Source organism: Artemia franciscana, chromosome 16 (genome assembly GCF_032884065.1).
Source record: "Artemia franciscana chromosome 16, ASM3288406v1, whole genome shotgun sequence".
Taxonomy (NCBI): Eukaryota; Metazoa; Arthropoda; class Branchiopoda; order Anostraca; family Artemiidae; genus Artemia; species Artemia franciscana.
This window is the reverse complement of record NC_088878.1, coordinates 2,463,780-2,486,398: the sequence shown is the minus strand read 5'-3', so window position 1 is coordinate 2,486,398 and position 22,619 is coordinate 2,463,780. Positions and strand designations below refer to the sequence as shown.

The 22,619-nt window shown below is 35.8% G+C and overlaps 1 long non-coding RNA gene across 1 annotated transcript in view; it reads right to left on the bottom strand.

Moving 5' to 3' along the window:
• Positions 1-22,362, bottom strand: part of LOC136036899 (uncharacterized) — an 83,279-nt gene extending 60,917 nt beyond the window's left edge. The window contains exons 1-2 of the long non-coding RNA XR_010619820.1: positions 22,130-22,362; positions 16,448-16,521 (exon numbers count right to left, since the gene is read on the bottom strand). This is a non-coding gene — a long non-coding RNA (uncharacterized LOC136036899). The remainder of the gene's footprint in view (positions 1-16,447; positions 16,522-22,129) is intronic.
• Between the last annotated feature and the right edge of the window lie 257 nt (positions 22,363-22,619).

Sequence of the window (22,619 nt, the reverse complement as noted above, 5' to 3'; positions counted from 1 at the left end):
ATGTTACGTCAAAACCTACGACGGCCAGGACATCTTTACGTCAGGATTTCTTTTGTTGTTATGTAATAGGACTAGTTAGAGGGCCAAGAAAAAACATGTCACGTAATAGGTTTTGTTTACTTTTGGTATTACGCAAAAGAGTTTGTTTACTCTTGGTTTTTACGTAACAGGGATTGTTTACTTTTGACTGTTATGTAATAGGGAATGTTAGAGTCCTCTAGTCAAGCGGGGGAGTTTTATTATGATATTTTTCAAGTTTCAAGACGCTTCAAGACATTTCAAGACATTTTTTTAAAGATATTTTTCAAAATGTGTCAAGACATTTCAAGAAATTCTTAGACAGTTTTCTTCAAGACATTTTTCAAAGAGTTTCAACGCATTTCAAAAGTTTTCTTAAGACATTTTATTCGGGTAATTTTTCTCATGATTTCTTATCATGAAATCATGATCATGATTTCTTTAGTTCTTACATTTAAGTTTCTCTGATGCTTAAAGAATCTACGAAGGCAAGATGAGAGAGACCTTCAGATTTGACTAGTGAGGAACCTTCAAGACACCAGACCCTAGCAAGCAGCTCAATCAGGACCCTGGCATCCAATTCCAATGAAGCCCTAAAAATTAATTTCACTTGGGGGCCCTACTATCCAGCTCTATTGGGTCCATGGTCCATGGTCCATGGGACATCCAATTTCATCGGTTCTCCAGCCTAGCCACCGACGTCTCCATCACCCAAAATTTCTGGGGGGGGGAGGGGCTAGCCTCCAATTCCTTAGGAGCCAAAGCATCCATTTTTATCGGGTTTCTATCCTCACCACCAGGGGCAATAGCATCCAATTTTACTCGGGGATCTAGCATTCACTTTCATCGGAGGGCATAACATCCAGTTTTATCGGGGGCCCTAAGAAAACCACTGAGGCCCCTAGCAACCATTTCCATTGGGAAGCCTTAGCATCCAGTTCCATCGAGGGCCCCCTATCACGCGATTACACCGACAAAACGTTTTTCAAGATCTTTCAAGACTTCTTTGAATGTCATGTAATAGGGGAATGTTTACGTATGTTAAGGATGGGGGAACATCCACTTTTTTCGTATTATTTCATAAAATTCATTTTGTACAGTTCACAGCACACGTATAGAGAAGAAGAGGGGGTGTTGGAGATCATCAACGACCAATTTTATGACTCCAATAACATAGATTGAGCCTACTTGCATGATTTTGCTTCAAACAAGGCGAGATTCACCTGTCTTCCAATAAATAGAAAGTAATGGTAGGAAGAGGATATACAGAACACTAAAAGGGTAATGGGACCAATTTGCGGTTCCTAATAATATTAACTGATATTTTAGGCGAATTTTATGTTGAAGCGAAAACCAGTATACATTATCCCATCGGTCCATGGTATCCGCTTTTAGCCACCAGTTTGAGAAAGCGAATGAGGTCCTTGGTCATTTTTTACCATAGTACTTACATAGTCTCTTTTTTTCTGTTGTGTATAACTAAAAAGCATTTGTCACCGCCTTATAATTTTCTAAATCGTGAATCACTTCAAAATGGTGCAAGCTCATCAGATAGTATTGACCAGCTTCAAAAAGAAAATTGCATCTCTCTTAGTTTAGATATTCATTTCTTGCCTCAGTGCCAAATTTCTAATATTACTGTAAAGAAGGAAGCACTAGCAAACCTCCTTTACCGTCATCAATGAGAAAAGTATTCATGTTGGGATGCAAAGGTGACACCGTTTCTCTACCTCAAACGCTCTTATATGGATTTCTCTTTCTCAGGCGTAACACATCTTAACCGCTTTCAGATTTCTATTTGGATTTGAAGGGGGTGGGGGCATCTAAGGCTTGCCCACTTTGATCAAATTTTTCAGTTTGATTTGGCTTTTTGGTTATCTTTGAGCTGGGAGAGGGTGCTGTCGTTGATTTTTTCACGGTTACAACCAACTCTACAAGTGATTGTGCATAGACTACAGATGTACACTTCCTCTCACACCCTGTTAGCTCCGATTCAAGGACATGTAAAAACCATTGTTAGTTTCCCAGGCAAGAAAAATAAGAAAACGATAAGATAAAATGTAGTTAAAGCCAAAAACGACCAGATATACAAAGAAGCACAAATAATATAAACGTACATCAGCGATCTCTACTTTTCAAATCAAACAGTTCGTGGTAACGAACTGTAGTAAGGAGCGACCCGGCTCAATAGTAACCAAAAGTATAAAAAATGGAATTTTGGTACCAATAGCTACATCAAAAGAATCGCATTTTAATGCTGATTTTAAATATATAAGTTTCATCAAGTTTAGTATTACCCATCAAAAGTTACGAGCCTGAGAAAATTTGCGCTATTTTAGAAAATAGGGGGAAACACCCCTAAAAGTCATAGAATCTTAAAGAAAGTCACACCATCAGATTCAGAGTGTCAGAGAACCATACTGTTCTCTGAGTTTCAAGAAGTTTCAAGCTCCTATGTACAAAAATGTGGAATTTTTTATTTTTTGCCAGAAGGCAGATCACGGATGCGTGTTTATTTGTTTTTTTTGTTTTTTTTTTCCAGGGGTCATCGTATCAACCCAGTTGTCCTAGAATGTGGCAAGAGGGCTCATTCTAACGGAAATGAAAAGTTCTAGTGTCCTTTTTAAGTGATCAAAAAAATTGGAGGGCCCCTAGGCCTCCTCCCACTGTTTTAAAATGTAGAGATAAGAGAAAGAGTCAAACTTTAGCGTAAAGAGCGGGGCGTTGAGAAGGAAAAGCCCCTTTCACATACGGAGTAAGTTCTGTTCGTTTTAAGTTTTAATGTTGCTCCTTACTTTCATTTAAAAAACTTGTTTTTTTATTTAAATAATCAAACAGTTCGTGGTAACGAACTGTAGTAAGGAGCGACCCGGCTCAATAGTAACCAAAACTCTAAAAAATTGAATTTTGATATCAATAGCTGCATCAAAAGAATCGCATTTTAATGCTGATTTTAAATATATAAGTTTCATCAAGTTTAGTCCTACCCATCAAAAGTTACGAGCCTGAGAAAATTTGCCTTATTTAAGAAAATAGGGGGAAACACCCCCTAAAAGTCGTAGGATCTCAACGAATGACACCATCAGACACCAAATGACACCATCAGATTCAGCGTATAAGAGAACCCTACTGTAGAAGTTTCAAGCTCCTATCTACAAAAATGTGGAATTTTGTATTTTTTGCCAGAAGACAAATCACGGGTGCGTGTTTATTTTTTTTTTTTTTTTCTTTTCCCCAGGGGTCATCGTATCGACCCAGTTGTCCTAGAATGTCGCAAGAGGGCTCATTCTAACGGAAATGAAAAGTTCTAGTGCCCTTTTTAAGTGACTAAAAAAATTGGAGGGCATCTAGGCCTCCTCCCACGCTCATTTTTTCCAAAAGTCAACGGATCAAAATTTTGAGATAGCCATTTTGTTCAGCATAGTCGAAAACCTTAATAACTATGTCTTTGGGGATGACTTACTCCCCCACAATTCCTGGGGGAGGGGCTGCAAGTTACAAACTTTGACCAGTGTTTACGTATAGTAATGGTTATTGGGAAATGTACAGACGTTTTCAGGGGGATTTTATTTTGTTTGGGGGTGGGGCTGAGGAGAGGGGGCTATGTTGGAGGATCTATCCTTGGAGGAATATGTCATGGGGGAATAAAAATTCAATGAAAAGGGCGCAGGATTCTCTAGCCTTACTATAAGAAAACAATGAAAAATAAACATGAAAACGTTTTTTCAAATGAAAGGAAGAAGTAGCATTGAAACTTAAAACTAACAGAGATAATTACGCATATGAGGGGTTCTAAAAATACTTTAGCATAAAGAGCGAGGTATTTAGGAGGATATAAATACCTTGCTCTTTATGCTAAAGTATTTTTAGTAATTTCAACTATTTATTCTACGGCCTTTCTGATTCAGGGGTCATTCTTAAAGAATTGGGACAAACTTACGATTTAGTGTAAAGAGCGAGGTATTAACGAGGGTACAGACCCCCTCGTATACATAATAAAAATATAAGGTTATGAAAGTTTGTTACGTAAGTTAATTCTTAAGTTACGTGTATTTTTTACTAATAAAAACGTTCGTTAAAAATTAAAAGTTGTAGTTGCCTTTTTAAGTAACCGAAAAATTGGAGGGCAACTAGGCCTCCTTCTCCACCCCTTATTTCTCAAAATCGTCTGATCAAAACTAAGAGAAAGCGATTTAGCCAAAAAAAGAATTAATATACAAATTTCATTTTAATAATTTATGTGCGGAGAGCCAAAACCAAACATGCATTAATTCAAAAACGTTCAGAAATTAAATAAAAAAAAAACTAATTTTTTTAGCTGAAAGTAAGGAGCGACATTAAAACTTGAAACGAACAGAAATTACTCCGTATATGAAATGGGTTGTCCCCTCCGCAATCCCTCGCTCTTTACGCTGAAGTTTGACTCTTTGCCACAATTCTACTTTTTAAAACAATTAAAAACTTTAGCGTAAAAAGCGAGGGATTGCGGAGGGGACAACCCATTTCATATACGGAGTAATTTCTGTTCGTTTTAAGTTTAATGTCGCTCCTTACTTTCAGCTAAAAAAATTAGTTTTTTTTATTTAATTCACATAAGAATGAAACAATTTGTTTCATCAGTAAAATAAGATTTCCTTTTAATAAACATATTTTCCTTATACCTTGCTGTTCTAATGACAAACTGTGGACATGTACACAGACAGCTTCTCGCCCTCAAGGACTTGCTTAGCAAAGTCTCTAAATTCCTATTATTTTTATTCATGTTCTTTTTTTCTGAATAATTTGACTGTTTTCGACATGTTTTTCAGAGCTACAGCTCCTTTGGCTCTTTTTCGAATTAAATAAAAAAAACAAGTTTTTTAAACTGCAAGTAAGGAGCAACATTAAAACTTAAAACGAAAAGAAAGTACCCCACATATGAAAGGAGGTGTTCCCTCCTTTTTTTTGTTTTTTTAAAGTAGAGTTGTGACAGAGTCAAACTTTAGCGAAAAGAGCGAGGCGTTGAGCAGGGAACAGCCCCTTTCATATACGGGATAATTTCTGTTCGTTTTAAGTTTTAATGTCGCTCATTACTTGCAGTTTAAAAAACTTGTTTTTTTTATTTAATTTGAGAACGTTTCTGAATTAAAACATGTTTTTATTCTCCACTATTTTATTTCCCATTCATATACGGGGTAATTTCTGTTCTTTTCAAGTTTTAATATCGGTCCTTACTTGCAGTTTAAAAAACTTGTTTTTATTTTGTTTTATTTCTGAACATTTTTGAATTAATGCAAGTTGTTATTTTGGCTCTCCGCGAATAATTAATTCATGAACAATTAATTATTAATTGTTAGCAATAAATACACGTACATTACGAATTAACTTTCAGTTCTTTATTATTTGATTCAAAAAGGACTGAAAAGTAAACATCACGTTAAAGTGGAAGAAACAATCATCTTCCTTGCGCCACGAAGGATTGAACCAAGGAGCTTCGAATCCCAAAGACTAAGCCTGTTCCACTACGCTGGCGCAAGGTGATATATTATTTTATTTCAGGAGTTTATGATATACACTGGTTGTAAGTGAGGTGTAAATAGGTATGGTCTTGCTCTTATATTTAGTGGAGTCATCAGGCATCCTTTATTTACTTGTCACCTCTGTACCGCATTAAACCAGTAAAATGAATTGGAAGTTCCATAGATTAACTCTAGTGGGGAGGGGCTGCGAAGCTAAGATGAAAACAGTTGTTACGGGGAGAGTTCTCCAGCCTTTATTGGTTTTTATGGCACTCAGTATTAACCAAGTGACACATAGCAATCGTAAATTCTGTCGGTCTGTCAGTCTGTCTTTCGGTCCCGGTTTTGCTACTTTAGGCACTTCCAGGTAAGCTAGGACGATGAAATTTGGCAGGCGTATCAGGGACCGGACCAGATTAAATTATAAATAGTCGTTTTCCTGATTTGACCATCTGGGGGAGTGGGGGGCCGGTTAATTCGGAAAAAATAGAAAAAAATGAAGTATTTTTAACTTATGAGCGGGTGATGAGATCTTAATGAAATTTTATGTTTGGAATGATATTGTGTCTCAGAGCTTTCATTTGTAATCCCGACTGGATCTGATGTCATAGGGGGGAGTTGAAGGGGGGAAACCGAAAATCTCGGAAAACACTTAGAGTGGAGGGATCGGGATGAAACTTGATGGGAAAAATATGCACAAGTCCCAGATACTTTATTGACATAATCGGAACGGATCTGCTCTCTTTGGAATAGTTGGGGGGGTAATTCTGAAAAATTTGATGAAATGAGGTATTTTTAACTTACGAACGGGTGATCGGATCTCAATGAAATTTGATGTTTAGAATGATATCGTGTCTTAGAGCTCTTATTTTAAATACTGACCAGATCTGGTGACATTGGAGGGGGGGCTGGGAGGGGGAAACCTAAAACTTGGAAAACACTTAAGAGTGGAGGGATCGGGATGAAACTTGGTGGGAAAAATAAACAAAAGTGCTATATACATGATTGACATAAACGGAATGGATCCACTCTCTTTGGGGTAGTTAGGGGGGGGAGGGGTATTTTTGAAAAAATAGAAAAAATGAGGTATTTTTAACTTACGAACGGGTGATCGGATCTCAATGAAATTTATTATTTAGAAGGATATTGTGTCTCAGAGCTCTTATTTTAAATCCCGACCGGATCTGGTGACATTGAGGGGAGTTGGGAGGGGGAAACCCGTATTACCTTTGTCAACTCTTGTACGAGGTGTAATTAATTTTTCATCAAGGACCTTAAAGTTACAAGAAAAGTCCGTATTAGAAAAAGGTCCAAAATTTTGCTTTAGAACTAATAAAGTCTCAGTAGAAGAAAAAATCTCTTTAATAGAAACATCTTTAAATAAAAACCCCATCCTAATCTAAGATGTTAGCCTAGTAAGAGCTTCTATAGTTAAAACCCTGTCAGAGTTTGCTTTAAAACCGGAAATCCCTAATAATTCTAACAAAGGCATAAATATTCTTAAAAATCTAAGAAGGGATGAATCCATTATTATTACAAAAGCACAAAAGGGTTACACTTTAGTGGTAATGGACACCAGGGACTACGATTCAAAATTAAACACTTTACTGAAAGATGAAAAAACGTACAAAAAACTTTCTTTTGACCCGACGGACTCATACACAAAGAAGTTAAAGAACGAGTTAAAGAGTTTGAAGGAAGAAGGGAAGATTACACCTCAACTTTTCTACAAATTCTTACCAAGAAGTTCTTTGTGCCCTAAATTATACGGACTTCCAAAGATACATAAGCCAAATCATTGCTAATCAAACATTCCCTGTGTCCCCATCGTCATTTATATATCCCCCTTTGCCCCCCGGCGTCTCCGTTGTAGTTGTGTCCCTGTGTCCCAGTCGTCATTTATAGTCGACAAACATGACGTCAGTCGACACACAAACATGACGTCAGTGGACACACATGTCCCAGTCGTCATTTGTGTCCCGGTGTCCCAGTCTGTAATTTCTCTTTGAGTGTCCCGGTCTATAGCCTTTTTTAGGACTATAGCCTTTTCTGAACCCTGCCTGCGAATCTGATAAAATTTTGTTTTGGTCTATCCAACTATCTATCCTACGACACAATATCTTAGCAAAAACTTTACTAAGTAAATTACTTAGACTTATACCTCTATAATTCTCATGGTCTAATCTATCCCCCTTTTTAAATAAACGCACTAGAATAGACGTAGCCCAAGACAAGGGCCATTTTGCACTATTCAATATACCGGAGCTGGAACATATTTTGACTAGCTAAATAAGGGATATAATAATTAGAAGTTAAGCCTGATCAATTTTAATTACCGGCTGTATTGTTCCTCTCGTATTGATTGCAGCACTAGGTGCAATGAAGAAAAGAAGAGACCAAGTCCCATGGTAACATAGCACCATTAAACGATTTTTGAAAAATATGTTCCATAAACCACGAAACTGTAATTTTTCTTCGTTTTAAGTTTCGACTTTGCTAGTCTATGCTAGAGCCATTTGTTTTGCATCATAATTTGAGATTTAAAAAAGAATTAATTTCTTTATTGTCCTGTCTTGATATCTTCACGTTTGCACTTATATCCATGGTAAATTGAATTTTAGCGAAGATGAACTGAAACACTTAAATAATATGAAAATATGCATAGGGGGAAGGGCTTCTAGTTGAGATTATATTTCCAATGCTATCTTTAACGAGATTTTCAAAGAACTGTGAAAATCAGAAAGCATTAGGGAGACCCATACCCAAGTTCCTCTTCTCATTTCTGATTTCTTCGGGCCTACTTGTCAAGCTTATTTAATTCACCAATAAAATGTATCCGATTTAGCTATTACTTTAGATACCAAGCTAATCACCTAACACGTAAATTGAAAATTACAGATGAAATCGATATATCTGCAACTGATAATTTATTACTATACTTATCTAGCTTTTCTAATCATATCTTGGAAATTTCTAGGCAAATGTTATGAAAAAATTAAAAGACTTGGGAAAAACTGCTGCAAAACTTTGTGGGGCGGCGGTAGCGCACCGTCAATCGATCGGTATTATTCTATTTTTGTATTTTTTTGTTACTCTCTAATAATTTTCAAAGCCTAGTTTACAGAAGTTATTACCAAATTTGTCATTGGTTATAATGTATTAGGAAGCAGAACCTTTATTTAGCTTTATTAGTATGATTACACTCAGTGGTATCAATTCACGAAGAATTAGGGTGGGAATTGGACAAAATTCAGTATCTAGTGGGGAGATAAAACTTCCTTCGTTTTATTTTTTTAAATGAAAACACAAAAATAAAGACATTTTTAATTGTAATATCTCAAAAAGCTATCTCTTGAAAATCTAGAAAGGGAGACACCAAAAATCAAATGAGCTGATCTACCTTCAAAGACGTACCTTCAATTCTCTCTAATACTCATAAATCACGAAAATTTAATGGAGAGACCTTAAACCGTCTGACAATTCAGTTGAGCAAAAAAAATTAAAAGATTTAGATCTCAAGTGAATCCCATGCCTATATTTCATTTCATGTCAGGATTACCTGGTCTTCTACTAAGACCAGCAAGTAACTTGGCTTCCACTTCATTGACTATCTTATAGCTCTGTGGCAATTGCCAAGGGTCTTTTTCCTTCTTATAATACTCAGAAGAGCCCTGTTTATGTCAACTTTACCAGTGTTTTTCTTTAAGTGTTTTCGCAATATAAATTAACTGCGACCCTTTATAATCGATCCTACAGCCTCTCTCCCTCAACTTTTAAAATCTCTTATAGCCACCTTTTCTTATTTTCTTCTATTTTCACTTTATTGAGCCAGAACTAAAAATTCATGGCACCTGACTAGACATGCAAACTCAATAACTTCCCTTGAAAGCTGCGATAGCATTGTAGTTGTCATGTATTAAAGTAAACTTGTTTGGACGCTGGGGAGTCTAGATTAGACAGTTAGCATAAATGTTAGTCCTTTGCCAATAAAAACTCTTTCTGCTACCAGGCTTGTTGCATGCAACGACAAAAATTTTCTTGTTAAAGATACAATCCATGTGACCTGAGTCGAACCACTGATAGCGCAAACCAGGACAAGATTTTTTGATCCCCTGGCATGAATTGCCAAGCTCAAATATAAATCTGCTTAACGGAAAACACATCAGCATTCTCATCCTGTTCTGCATCTTCCCAGCCCAAAAATATAATTAAATCATGCAGCTTTCTTTTCTTACTTCGATGTGTAATGATAAAAATATTTACATTTTCTCAAAAAAAATATACGGTATTTCAGGTTTTTCGAAAAAAAACGATTAGTTATATTCAAACACCAGGCTGGGGTAGCTGATCTTGTGACAGCACGAGAGCTTACGGTCTCTTCTTTAACCTCTTGAAGGGTCCTTTCCTTTTTGTAAGGAAGAACTCCTATAATGTAAGTATGCTCGTCAAAAGTGGAAGTGGTGGACCAGGAGCGTTGATTGGAAAAATTAGGTTCATAGGCGATGTTATGAAAAACCTTGCAAAAGTCTCTAACTCTAGCATCTTGACCATTTTTAAAAGAAAAACCTTTTTTGTTAGTAAACAATCAAAGGTGCAGAAAAAATATTCAGTAGAAGCAGGATAAAAATAAAAAAAGTATTTTGTCCTCTATGTCCTGGTTTTATTGGGCAACCCCACTACATCCTTACTTATTATTCTCAACCAAAATCCCGTCTTAACACATGGGAGTTTCAGTAGTACGAGCCCGAAAGTAGTGACAGAATAATGCTTTTAAATGGACTCCTATTCCTGCTTTTAAACAGAGCCATATCCCATCAATCCATGACAGCCAGTAGGAGCATGTTACGTCATGTTCCGTCAAAACCTACGACGGCCAGGACATCTTTACGTCAGGATTTCTTTTGTTGTTATGTAATAGGACTAGTTAGAGGGCCAAGAAAAAATATGTCACGTAATAGGTTTTGTTTACTTTTGGTGTTACGCAAAAGAGTTTGTTTACTCTTGGTTTTTATGTAACAGGGATTGTTTACTTTTGACTGTTATGTAATAGGGAACGTTAGAGTCCACTAGTCAAGCGGGGGAGTTTTATTATGATATTTTTCAAGTTTCAAGACGCTTCAAGACATTTCAAGACACTTTTAAGACATTTTTTCCAAGATATTTTTCAAAATGTGTCAAGAAATTTCAAGAGATTTTTAGATATTTTTCTTCAAGACATTTTTTAAAGAGTTTCAACGCATTTCAAAACTTTTCTTAAGACATTTTATTCCAGTAATTTTTCTCATGATTTCTTATCATGAAATCATGATCATGATTTCTTTAGTTCTTACATTTAAGTTTCTCTGATGCTTAAAGAATCTACGAACGCAAGATGAGAGAGACCTTCAGGTTCCACTAGTGAGGAACCTTCAAGACACCAGACCCTAGCAAGCAGCTCAATCAGGACCCTGGCATCCAATTCCAATGAAGCCCTAAAAATTAATTTCACTTGGGGTCCCTACTATCCAGCTCTATTGGGTCCATGGTCCATGGTCCATGGGACCATATGGACTGGTCCATGGGAACCATATAATCCAGAACCTTAGCATCCAATTTCATCGGATACCCTAACATCCAATTTCATCGGTTCTCCAACCTAGCCACCGACGTCTCCAAAACCCAAAACTTCTGAGGGAGGGGGCTGGCATCCAATTCCTTAGGAGCCAAAGCATCCTTTTTCATCAGGTTTCTAACCTCACCACCAGGGGCAATAGCATCCAATTTTACTCGGGGATCTAGCATTCACTTCCATCGGAGGGCATAACATCCAGTTAAATTGGGGGCCCTAAGAAAATCACTGAGGCCACTAGCAACCATTTCCATTGGGAAGCCTTAGCATCCAGTTCCATCGAGGGCCCCCTATCACGCGATTACACCGTCAAAACGTTTTTCAAGATGTTTCAAGACTTCTTTGAATGTCATGTAATAGGGGAATGTTTACTTATGTTAAGGAAGGAGGAATATCCACTTTTTTCTTATTATTTCATAAAATTCATTTTGTACAGTTCACGGCACACGTATAGAGAAGAAGAGGGGGTGTTGGAGATCATCAACGACCAATTTTATGACTCCAATAACATAGGTTGAGTCTACTTGCATGATTTTGCTTCAAACAAGGCGAGATTCACCTGTCTTCCAATAAATAGAAAGTAATGGTAGGAAGAGGATATACAGAACACTAAAGGGGTAATGGGACCAATTTGCGGTTCCCAATAATATTAACTGATATTTTAGGCGAATTTTATGTTGAAGCTAAAACCAGTATACATTGTCCCATCGGTCCATGGTATCCGCTTTTAGCCACCAGTTTGAGAATGCGAATGAGGTCCTTGGTCATTTTTTACCATAGTCCTTACATAGTCTCTTTTTTTTTGTTGTGTATAACTAAAAAGCATTTGTCACCGCCTTATAATTTTCTAAATCGTGAATCACTTCAAAATGGTGCAAGCTCATCAGATAGTATTGACCAGCTTCAAAAAGAAAATTGCATCTCTCTTAGTTTATATATTCATTTCTTGCCTCAGTGCCAAATTTCTAATATTACTGTAAAGAAGGAAGCACTAGCAAACCTCCTTTACCGTCATCAATGAGAAAAGTATTAATGTTGGGATGCAAACGTGACACCGTTTCTCTACCTCAAACGCTCTTATATGAATTTCTCTTTCTCAGGCGTAACACATTTTAACTGCTTTCATATTTCTATTTGGATTTGAAGGGGGTGGGGGCATCTAAGGCTTGCCCACTTTGATCAAATTTTTCAGTTTGATTTGGCTTTTTGGTTATCTTTGAGCTGGGAGAGGGTGCTGTCGTTGATTTTTTCACGGTTACAACCAACTCTACAAGTGATTGTGCATAGACTACAGATGTACACTTCCTCTCACACCCTGTTAGCTCCGATTCAAGGACATGTAAAAACCATTGTTAGTTTCCCAGGCAAGAAAAATAAGAAAACGATAAGATAAAATGTAGTTAAAGCCAAAAACGACCAGATATACAAAGAAGCACAAATAATATAAACGTACATCAGCGACCTCTACTTTTCAAATCAAACAGTTCGTGGTAACGAACTGTAGTAAGGAGCGACCCGGCTCAATAGTAACCAAAAGTATAAAAAATAGAATTTTGGTACCAATAGCTACATCAAAAGAATCGCATTTTAATGCTGATTTTAAATATATAAGTTTCATCAAGTTTGGTATTACCCATCAAAAGTTACGAGCCTGAGAAAATTTGCCTGATTTAAGAAAATAGGGGGAAACACCCCCTAAAAGTCGTAAGATCTCACAGAAAATGACACCATCAATTTCAGCGTATAAGAGAACCCTACTGTAGAAGTTTCAAGCTCCTATCTACAAAAATGTGGAATTTTGTATTTTTTGCCAGAAGACAAATCACGGGTGCGTGTTTATTTGTTTGTTTTTTTTTTCTTTTCCCCAGGGGTCATCGTATCGACCCAGTTGTGCTAGAATGTCGCAAGAGGGCTCATTCTAACGGAAATGAAAAGTTCTAGTGCCCTTTTTAAGTGACTAAAAAAATTGGAGGGCATCTAGGCCTCCTCCCACGCTCATTTTTTCAAAAAGTCAACGGATCAAAATTTTGAGATTGCCATTTTGTTCAGCATAGTCGAAAACCATAATAAATATGTCCTTGGGGATGACTTACTCCCCCACAATCTCTGGGGGAGGGGCTGCAAGTTACAAACTTTGACCAGTGTTTACGTATAGTAATGGTTATTGGGAAATGTACAGACGTTTTCAGGGGGATTTTATTTTGTTTGGGGGTGGGGCTGAGGAGAGGGGGCTATGTTGGAGGATCTATCCTTGGAGGAATATGTCATGGGGGAAGAAAAATTCAATGAAAAGGGCGCAGGATTCTCTAGCATTACTATAAGAAAACAATGAAAAATAAACATGAAAACGTTTTTTCAAATGAAAGGAAGAAGTAGCATTGAAACTTAAAACTAACAGAGATAATTACGCATATGAAAGGTTCTAAAAATACTTTAGAATAAAGAGCGAGGTATTTAGGAGGATATAAATACCTTGCTCTTTATGCTAAAGTATTTTTAGTAATTTCAACTATTTATTCTACGGCCTTTCTGATTCAGGGGTCATTCTTAATGAATTGGGACAAACTTACGATTTAGTGTAAAGAGCGAGGTATTAACGAGGGTACAGACCCCCTCGTATACATAATAAAAATATAAGGTTATGAAAGTTTGTTACGTAAGTTAATTCTTAAGTTACGTGTATTTTTTACTAATAAAAACGTTCGTTAAAAATTAAAAGTTGTAGTTGCCTTTTTAAGTAACCGAAAAATTGGAGGGCAACTAGGCCTCCTTCTCCACCCCTTATTTCTCAAAATCGTCTGATCAAAACTAAGAGAAAGCGATTTAGCCAAAAAAAGAATTAATATACAAATTTCATTTTAATAATTTATGTGCGGAGAGCCAAAACCAAACATGCATTAATTCAAAAACGTTCAGAAATTAAATAAAAAAAAACTAATTTTTTTAGCTGAAAGTAAGGAGCGACATTAAAACTTAAAACGAACAGAAATTACTCCGTATATGAAATGGGTTGTCCCCTCCGCAATCCCTCGCTCTTTACGCTGAAGTTTGACTCTTTGCCACAATTCTACTTTTTAAAACAATTAAAAGTTTTAGCGTAAAGAGCGAGGGATTGTGGAGGGGACAACCCATTTCATATACGGAGTAATTTCTGTTCGTTTTAAGTTTTAATGTCGCTCCTTACTTTCAGCTAAAAAAATTAGTTTTTTTTTATTTAATTCACATAAGAATGAAACAATTTGTTTCATCAGTAAAATCAGATTTCCTTTTAATAAACATATTTTCCTTATACCTTGCTGTTCTAATGACAAACTGTGGACATGTACACAGACAGCTTCTCGCCCTCAAGGACTTGCTTAGCAAAGTCTCTAAATTCCTATTATTTTTATTCATGTTCTTTTTTTCTGAATAATTTGACTGTTTTCGACATGTTTTTCAGAGCTACAGCTCCTTTGGCTCTTTTTCGAATTAAATAAAAAAAAAACAAGTTTTTTAAACTGCAAGTAAGGAGCAACATTAAAACTTAAAACGAAAAGAAAGTACCCCACATATGAAAGGAGGTGTTCCCTCCTTTTTTTTGTTTTTTTAAAGTAGAGTTGTGACAGAGTCAAACTTTAGCGAAAAGAGCGAGGCGTTGAGCAGGGAACAGCCCCTTTCATATACGGGATAATTTCTGTTCGTTTTAAGTTTTAATGTCGCTCATTACTTGCAGTTTAAAAAACTTGTTTTTTTATTTAATTTGAGAACGTTTCTGAATTAAAACATGTTTTTATTCTCCACTATTTTATTTCCCATTCATATACGGGGTAATTTCTGTTCTTTTCAAGTTTTAATATCGGTCCTTACTTGCAGTTTAAAAAACTTGTTTTTATTTTGTTTTATTTCTGAACATTTTTGAATTAATGCAAGTTGTTATTTTTGCTCTCCGCGAATAATTAATTCATGAACAATTAATTATTAATTGTTAGCAATAAATACACGTACATTACGAATTAACTTATTTTACGAACTTCTATATTTTTGTATTTAATAGGTATATGAGGGGGCTCGCCTCCTCATCAATACCTCCCTGTTCACAGTAAAGCTTCAATTTTGTACCAAATCTTCAAGAATGACCCCTGAATCACAAAGGACGTCGAATAAATAGTTGAGACTACAAAAAATACTTTAGCCTAAAGAGTGAGGTATTACCGTAAAGAGTAATACCTTAGCGTAAGAGTAATACCTTAGCGTAAAGAGTGAGGTAAACCCCTCATATGCGTAATAATTTTGTTCGTTTCAACTTTTAATGCTGCTCCTTACTTTCAGTGTTTTTTCAAATGATTCTAGAAAATCCTGCAACCCCTTCATTGAAATTCTCTTCCCCCATGAGAAATTCATCCATGGAAATATCCTCCCACGTAATCCCCCCCTAAACTCTCCCCCTAAACCAAAAAATCCCATGAAAATTTCTGTACACTTCCCAGTAACCATTACTGTATGTAAACACAGGTCAAAGTTTGTAACTTGCAGCCCCTCCCACTGGGACTGCGGAGAGTAAATCGTCCCAAAAGACATAGTTATTAGGTTTTTTGACTATGGTGAATAAAATGGCCATCTCAGAATTTTGATCTGGTGACTTTGGGGAAAAGATGAGCGTGCGAGGGGGTCCACGTGCCCTCCAATTTTTTTGGTCACTTAAAAGGGCACTAGAACTTTTAATTTTTGTTATAATGAGCCCTCTTGCGACATTCTAGGACCACTGAGTCGAAATGATCACCCCTGAAAAAAATTAAAAAAATAAACACGCAACCGTGATCTGTCTTCTGGCAAAAAAAAGTGAAATTCCACATTTTTGTAGATAGAAGCTTGAAACTCCTATAACAAGGTTATCTGATACACTGAATCTGATGGTGTCATTTTTGTTAAGATTGTATGACTTTTAGGAGATGTTTCCCCGTATTTTCTAAAATGAGGCAAATTTTTTGAGACTCGTAACTTTTGATGGGTAAGATTAATCTTGATGAAACTTATATATTTAAATCAGCATTAAAATACAATTCATTGGATGTAACTATTGGTATCAAAATTCCGTTTTTTAGAGTTTCGGTTACTATTGAGCCGGGCCTCTCCTTACTACAGTTTGTTACCACGAACTGTTTGATTCGAGTGGATTTCCCACATTGTAAAGTGAATTTGGTATTTACTTTTCTTTCTATATTATAGCAAAGCGGTTACTGAGCCTGGTTAGCCTATTCTTATACTTGATAGTCTACTAAATAATTTAGGAGAACTGACTTTCCTGATAAGGATATTATACTACCGTAACTAATCAAAAACTTACTTTTTCACCACCAAAAAACAAATCTGTTAAGGTTCCATTCGGTAGTTCTCGTCTCCACAAGCGAACATCATCTCCTAAAATAGAAGCTGAACTTTATAAAATTACACAGTTTAACACACAAGTTCAAACACAAGCCAAGTTACTCCGTTTTTTGGAAGGGGCCGACAATTTGTTCGCCCATCAGTAAGCTAAACACCAATGAAGATGTTCGAAATCAAAGATTTGCAGGCTATCCTGCTAGGGAAAAGGGCTACAAACAAAGATTAGGGTATGTTATTGAATTTAATGATATATAATTTAGATATTTCAAACGCAACAAATCGACATTCTATTGTTTTGATCCAAAGACATGCCTGCAGTCACAACCAAAATCAGTTTTGAGTTTAGGGTCATTAAGATTAGTTAAAAGTATCTAATAATATAAACAATTTACTTAAGATTTATAAAATATATCCTTGAAAAACCGAAACTCATACGAATAAGTGTTTATTTTGTAAATAAATCCTAAAAATAGATTTAGTCATAAAAATTTTAAATGTTTATCTTGCAGCAATGCACATTTTAGTGTCAATCTCTTGAAATAGAAGCCTTTTTTTAAATCAATTAGCATGACAAAAAGCTGAATTTATATATCGATCCTAAGAGATCGATTTCTATGTAGCACAGACTTCACTAGATAGCTCGCAGTAGTCCCTTGCTTCTTTGACTGTAAAAAGAGTAAATTGAGACAATCAAAATGAATATGTAAGGTTTTTTTTGTACTTTTGACTACTTTTGACTCAAGTGAAACAAATTAACGTAGTATTCACTAATATCCACGTTGTCATGTTTTCAGCGGTAGCTTACACCAAGTAAAGAACAATCCATGGCCTATTGTAACCGAAAGTTTATAGATACTTAAAAAAAAAACATCTAGTTAAATTTCCCCCCACTAGTCGGTTCCTGGAACATTATAGTCAACTGTTTAAGAACTCGTTTAATTGCTCCTTTTTATATAAAATCATTTTTTAAAAACAGACATTGTGTGGTTCTCACCAGGTACAGGTGGCCGGGGTTTACTCCCCCTGGAGTTTAGCCCCAGAAAAATACCCCCCATAGAAAAATCTTCCCACGGATAATACCCCCCAAAAAATATGTCCGTTTCTTTCAGTTTTCTTTCCAAGTGAAAGTAAGGAGCAATATCAAAACTTTAAACAAACAGAAATTATTACATATGTGAAAGGGGTTTCCCCTTCCACGAGACCTTGCTCTTTACACTAAAATTTTGACTGTTTTTCCTAATTCTCTAAAGAAGATTACCGAAACACAATGGCTGTTTAACTAGAATAACAATTTTTTTAAATTCTATTTTAAAAGAAACATTAGCGTAAAAAGCAAAGTCTTGAGGAGGAGGTGACCCCTTTTATATTCTTGATAATTTGTGTTCATTTTAAAGTTTTATGTTGCTTACTTTCAGTTGAAAAAAATTATTTTTCTAAAATTTAATTTCTGATCGTTTTAAATAATACCGAGGAATCCGACTCTCTCACAATGAAAAATTCCGGCACTTGTGTATTATACCCGACTTACTCAAGTTTACGATGTGTAAAAATCAAGAAATCCGGTGGATAGACTGGGGGGGGGGTAAAGGCCTATTTTAAAGCTCTTGTGAGTACATCTGTTATCTTGTGAACTTTTATCGCTAATTCAACAATAAAGTACCATATCAAACAGTTCGTGGTAACGAACTGTAGTAAGGAGCGACCCGGCTCAATAGTAACCAAAACTCTAAAAATTGAATTTTGATACCAATAGCTACATTAAAGGAATCGCATTTTAATACTGATTTTAAATATATAAGTTTCATCAAGTTTAGTCTTACCCATCAAAAGTTACGAGCTTGAGAAAATTTGCCTTATTTTAGAAAATTGGGGGAAACACCCCCTAAAAGTCATAGAATCTTAACGAAAATCACACCATCAGATTCAGCGCATCAGAGAACCCTGGTATAGAAGTTTCAGGCTCCTATCTACAAAAATGTGGAATTTTGTATTTTTTGCCAGAAGGCAGATCACGGATGCGTGTTTATTTGTTTCTTTGTTTGTTTGTTTTGTTGTTTTTTTCCCAGGGGTGATCGTATCGAACTAAACGTCCTAGAATGTTGCGAGAGGGCTCATTCTAACGGAAATGAAAAGTTCTAGTGCCCTTTTTAAGTGACCAAAAATTGGAGGGCACCTAGGCCCCCTCCCACGCTAATTATTTTCCCAAAGTAACCGGATCAAAATTCTGAGATAGCCATTTAATTGGACGTAGTCGAAAAACCTTATAACTATGTCTTTGGAGACCAATTACTCCCCCACAATCCCCGTGGGAGGGGCTACAAGTTACAAACTTTGACCAGTGCTTACATACAGTAATGGTTACTGGGAAGTGTACAGACGTTTTCAGGGGGATTTTTTGGTTGGGGGAGGGGTTGAGAAGAGGGTAATATGCTGGGGGAACTTTCCATCGAGGAATTTGTCATGGGGGAAGAACATTTTCATGAAGGGAGCGCAGGATTTTCTAGCATTAATTAAAAAAAAAACAGCGAAAAAGTAAATATGAAAAGTTTTTTCAACTGGAAGTAATGAGAAGCATTAAAACTTTAAACGAACAGAAATTATTACACATATTAGGGGCTCACCTCCTCCTAATAATTTGCTCTTTACGCTAAAGTATTTTTGTAATTTCAACTATTTATTCTACGGCTTTTGTGATTCAGGGGTGATTCTTAATGAATTGGGATCAAAATTTAAGCTTTAGTGTAAAGAGCGAGGTACTGACGAGGGGCTAAACCCCCTCATATATGTAATAAAAACATGAGAATACAAAAGTGCGTTACGTAAGCTAATTTATAAGCTATGTATATCTTTTTCTATTAAAAACATTCGTAAAAAAGTTCTAGCTGCCTTTTTAAGTAGCCAAAAAATCGGAGGGCAACTAGGCTTCCTCCCCCACTCCTTTTTTTCTCAAAATTATTTTATCAAAACTAAGAAAAAGCCATTTTACCAAATAAAATAAATATGCAAATTTCGTTTTAATTATTCCTCTGCGGAGAGCCAAAATAAAAACATGCATTGATTCAAAAACGTTCAGAAATTAAATAAAAAAAAACAAGCTTTTTTAACTGAAAGTAAGGAGCGACATTAAAACTTAAAACGAACAGAAATTACTTCTTATATGAAAGGGGCTGATTCCTCATCAACGTCCTGCTCTTTACGCTAAAGTTGTTTACTGTTTTAAAAAGTAGAGTTTAGAGAAAGAGTGAAACTTTAGCCTAAGGAGCGGGGCGTTGATGAGGAATCAGCCCCTTGCATATGCGAAGTAATTTCTGTTCGTTTTAAGTTTTAATGTCGCTCCTTACTTTCAGTTAAAAAAACTTGTTTTTTATTATTTAATGACACCAAAAATCGTCTTTTTGGCGCAATTCCTGACACCTAGTCTTGACGCCAAGAGTTGTCTTTTTGCGCAGTATCTGTTAAAAAAAATGGGAAGGATGAGAAGGGTACCATCCAAACCAGAATTTTTCAATCCCTCTTTTTAGCGCTACTCTACTCAACCTCTTTAACAACCAAGTAAAGAGCAAACCATAGTCCTTGGTAACCGGAAGATTAAAAGCTGATTAAAAAACTGTGTAAAGAGAAAATTGTCCCTTTAAATAAGGGGTAGTCTTAAATAAAGGGAAAATTATAGTTTGAAAATCTTCAAGCCACGAAAACTGTCACTCCAAGTAAGTTTTTAGTTGAGTAATAAGCTGTTTAAGAGCTCAAGGGCTTTAAATACTATTTGGCAACAACGATGGGATTAATCTATTTTAATTTTGGACAGCCATGTAGGCTATCAATTCTTGAATTTCTGTTGAATTTGCGTTATTTTAAGTCTACCTTCAAATTTTCTCGGCAAGAAGATTAAGTTAAAACTTTCAAATAGCTATAGTGTAAGACCAAAAAAATATCCGGGGGTTTAAGGAGCTTAGCCCCTCCCTCAGAATTTTGCCCGACTCGTGAATACCTACAAAAAAATGTATATTTACAGTTTTTGTGTAGATTCCCCTGATGAGAATACTCTCACCCCTAAAAAACTACACCACCCACACCAAAGAAAAAATGCCCCTCCCTTTCCGAATAAAATTAATCCCCCCTCTCTACGAACAAAAATCACGTGTATGCCCTTGTCTAAAAAATTACCTATTTTGTCTCTACCTCACTTTGCATGTAGATACAGAACTTGCTTTAATTTCTCCAGCGAATGGTCAAAATGCCCCAATGATGTAATTATTTTTATTAAAAAAAGATGATAAAACCTTAGAACATTTTTTTTTTTTAGAAAGAATTCTCGAACGATTAGTGCAGATGAATTTGAAGATGGTTTTTGAATTTAAAGAAAAACACACATAAACTATTAATATTTTTATATGTTGGTAATACACTAATATTCTAGAATTTTAAAATTCTATTTTCAAAGAACTTTCCAAGAATTTTCAATTTCAGACCGCCTGAGCTGCACTCATATTGTTTCCCAGAGAACCAATTATGAAGCATTATAGAACCCTTGTGTCTGTTTTGCGCAATAAAGTGTTTCTTACGTTCTCATTTTCTTCGATGAAAATTTATCTGGAATTTTTAGGTAAAAAGGTTATTATTGCCTTTGCCAAGTCTGTGGCGTTTACGACTTTACGAATTTACGTTGATATGTTAAAACCAGATATTTGGTTTTAACATACGTTGATATGTTAACTGTTTTATCGAATTTAGTTTCAGCCTCTACATTTTTAAACAAGTTTTAGTCGGATAATATCATTGATGCCTACTTTCAGGCTTATCAAAATTCAGACCCATTTGTTGCTAAAAGACTTGGATTAGCCAACTGCAGCTTAAACTTTGTAGATTAGAAGGGAAATGACTCTATATGTTACCTTCAGGCTACGAAAGTGATAACTTAAATGACAAGGTCTTTTGACCCAAATCTCACCTTGCCCCAATTGCATTCTAATATTTTTAGGTTTCGCGATATTTTCTCCCAATTATAACTTAATTCGACCATGTTTCGGACGCTAGGGGGACGATGGGGATATTATAAGAAATTGAAAGGAAAACGAATTTATATCGAAACACACATTGATTTTGAAGAATGTGCTATCAAAAGTAAACTGCTACCAGAAAAAAAAAATACTGTATTTCACTCAAATTTGTGAAAAATATGAATAATTTGTTTTAATTACAGACTATCCGCGTACAGGCATTCAGTCAGACTTTCATAGGCAAATTTAAGGATGTTCAAATGTTAGAATCGCAAAAAATTAATGTTTCATGATACTCCTTTTTCCTGAAAAAAGAAAGTCCATGTGAAACCTAAATCCAATCTTCTTAAACGTTGTTGGGCCTCTTAGGGATTCACAATATCGAGGAATGTTCTATTTTTAAAGCTCAATTTAGTCAACCTTGGAAGACAGCGGAAAGTCCCATGTGAACATCTTATTATTTTTAGTACATCTTGTTTACAAAATTCTTTAGCCTATCATCTATGACATGACATACAAGTCGGTTTTAGTTTAATGTATTTTTTACTTTGTTCCGTAGGTGGTTTCAAACCTTTCTTCAGCACAACATATATGAAAAAAGAGGCTTTCCAATGTTCAGCTTTACGAATAAAAAAAAAGTTTACCTATGTCCTCGACTTGGCAGCTGAAGGACACATTACTTCCATATGCATTGTCACCGGTTCTATTGTTCTTTCGAAATCTTGGCACTGGCAACCAAGGAAACGGAAACCGGTCTTCTTCCTGATCTTCGGCTAGTTTTGCTAACACTAAAAAAGATATGCACTTGTTAATTAAACGAAGCACACTCACGAATTACGCTTAGGTTAAATCTCAGAGAACCGATTTCATTGCCACAAAGAGCAGTCATAGGTGATTGTGTAATTTGGGCTATATATTTTTACATTAGGGGGGGGGGAGTGTAGGTTATGGATACAGTACAAATACCCCCTCCCCTCTTCCTAGTGTGCAATACATAGGGCAAATGCTATTATTATATAAACTAATAGTTATATGAAGGTTATATTTCACTAGGATTAACCTAACTTAACATCTTGGGTCTGTTTCGTTTAATCAAAAAGCTAATTAATTACAAAATTACTTTAAATTACCGAA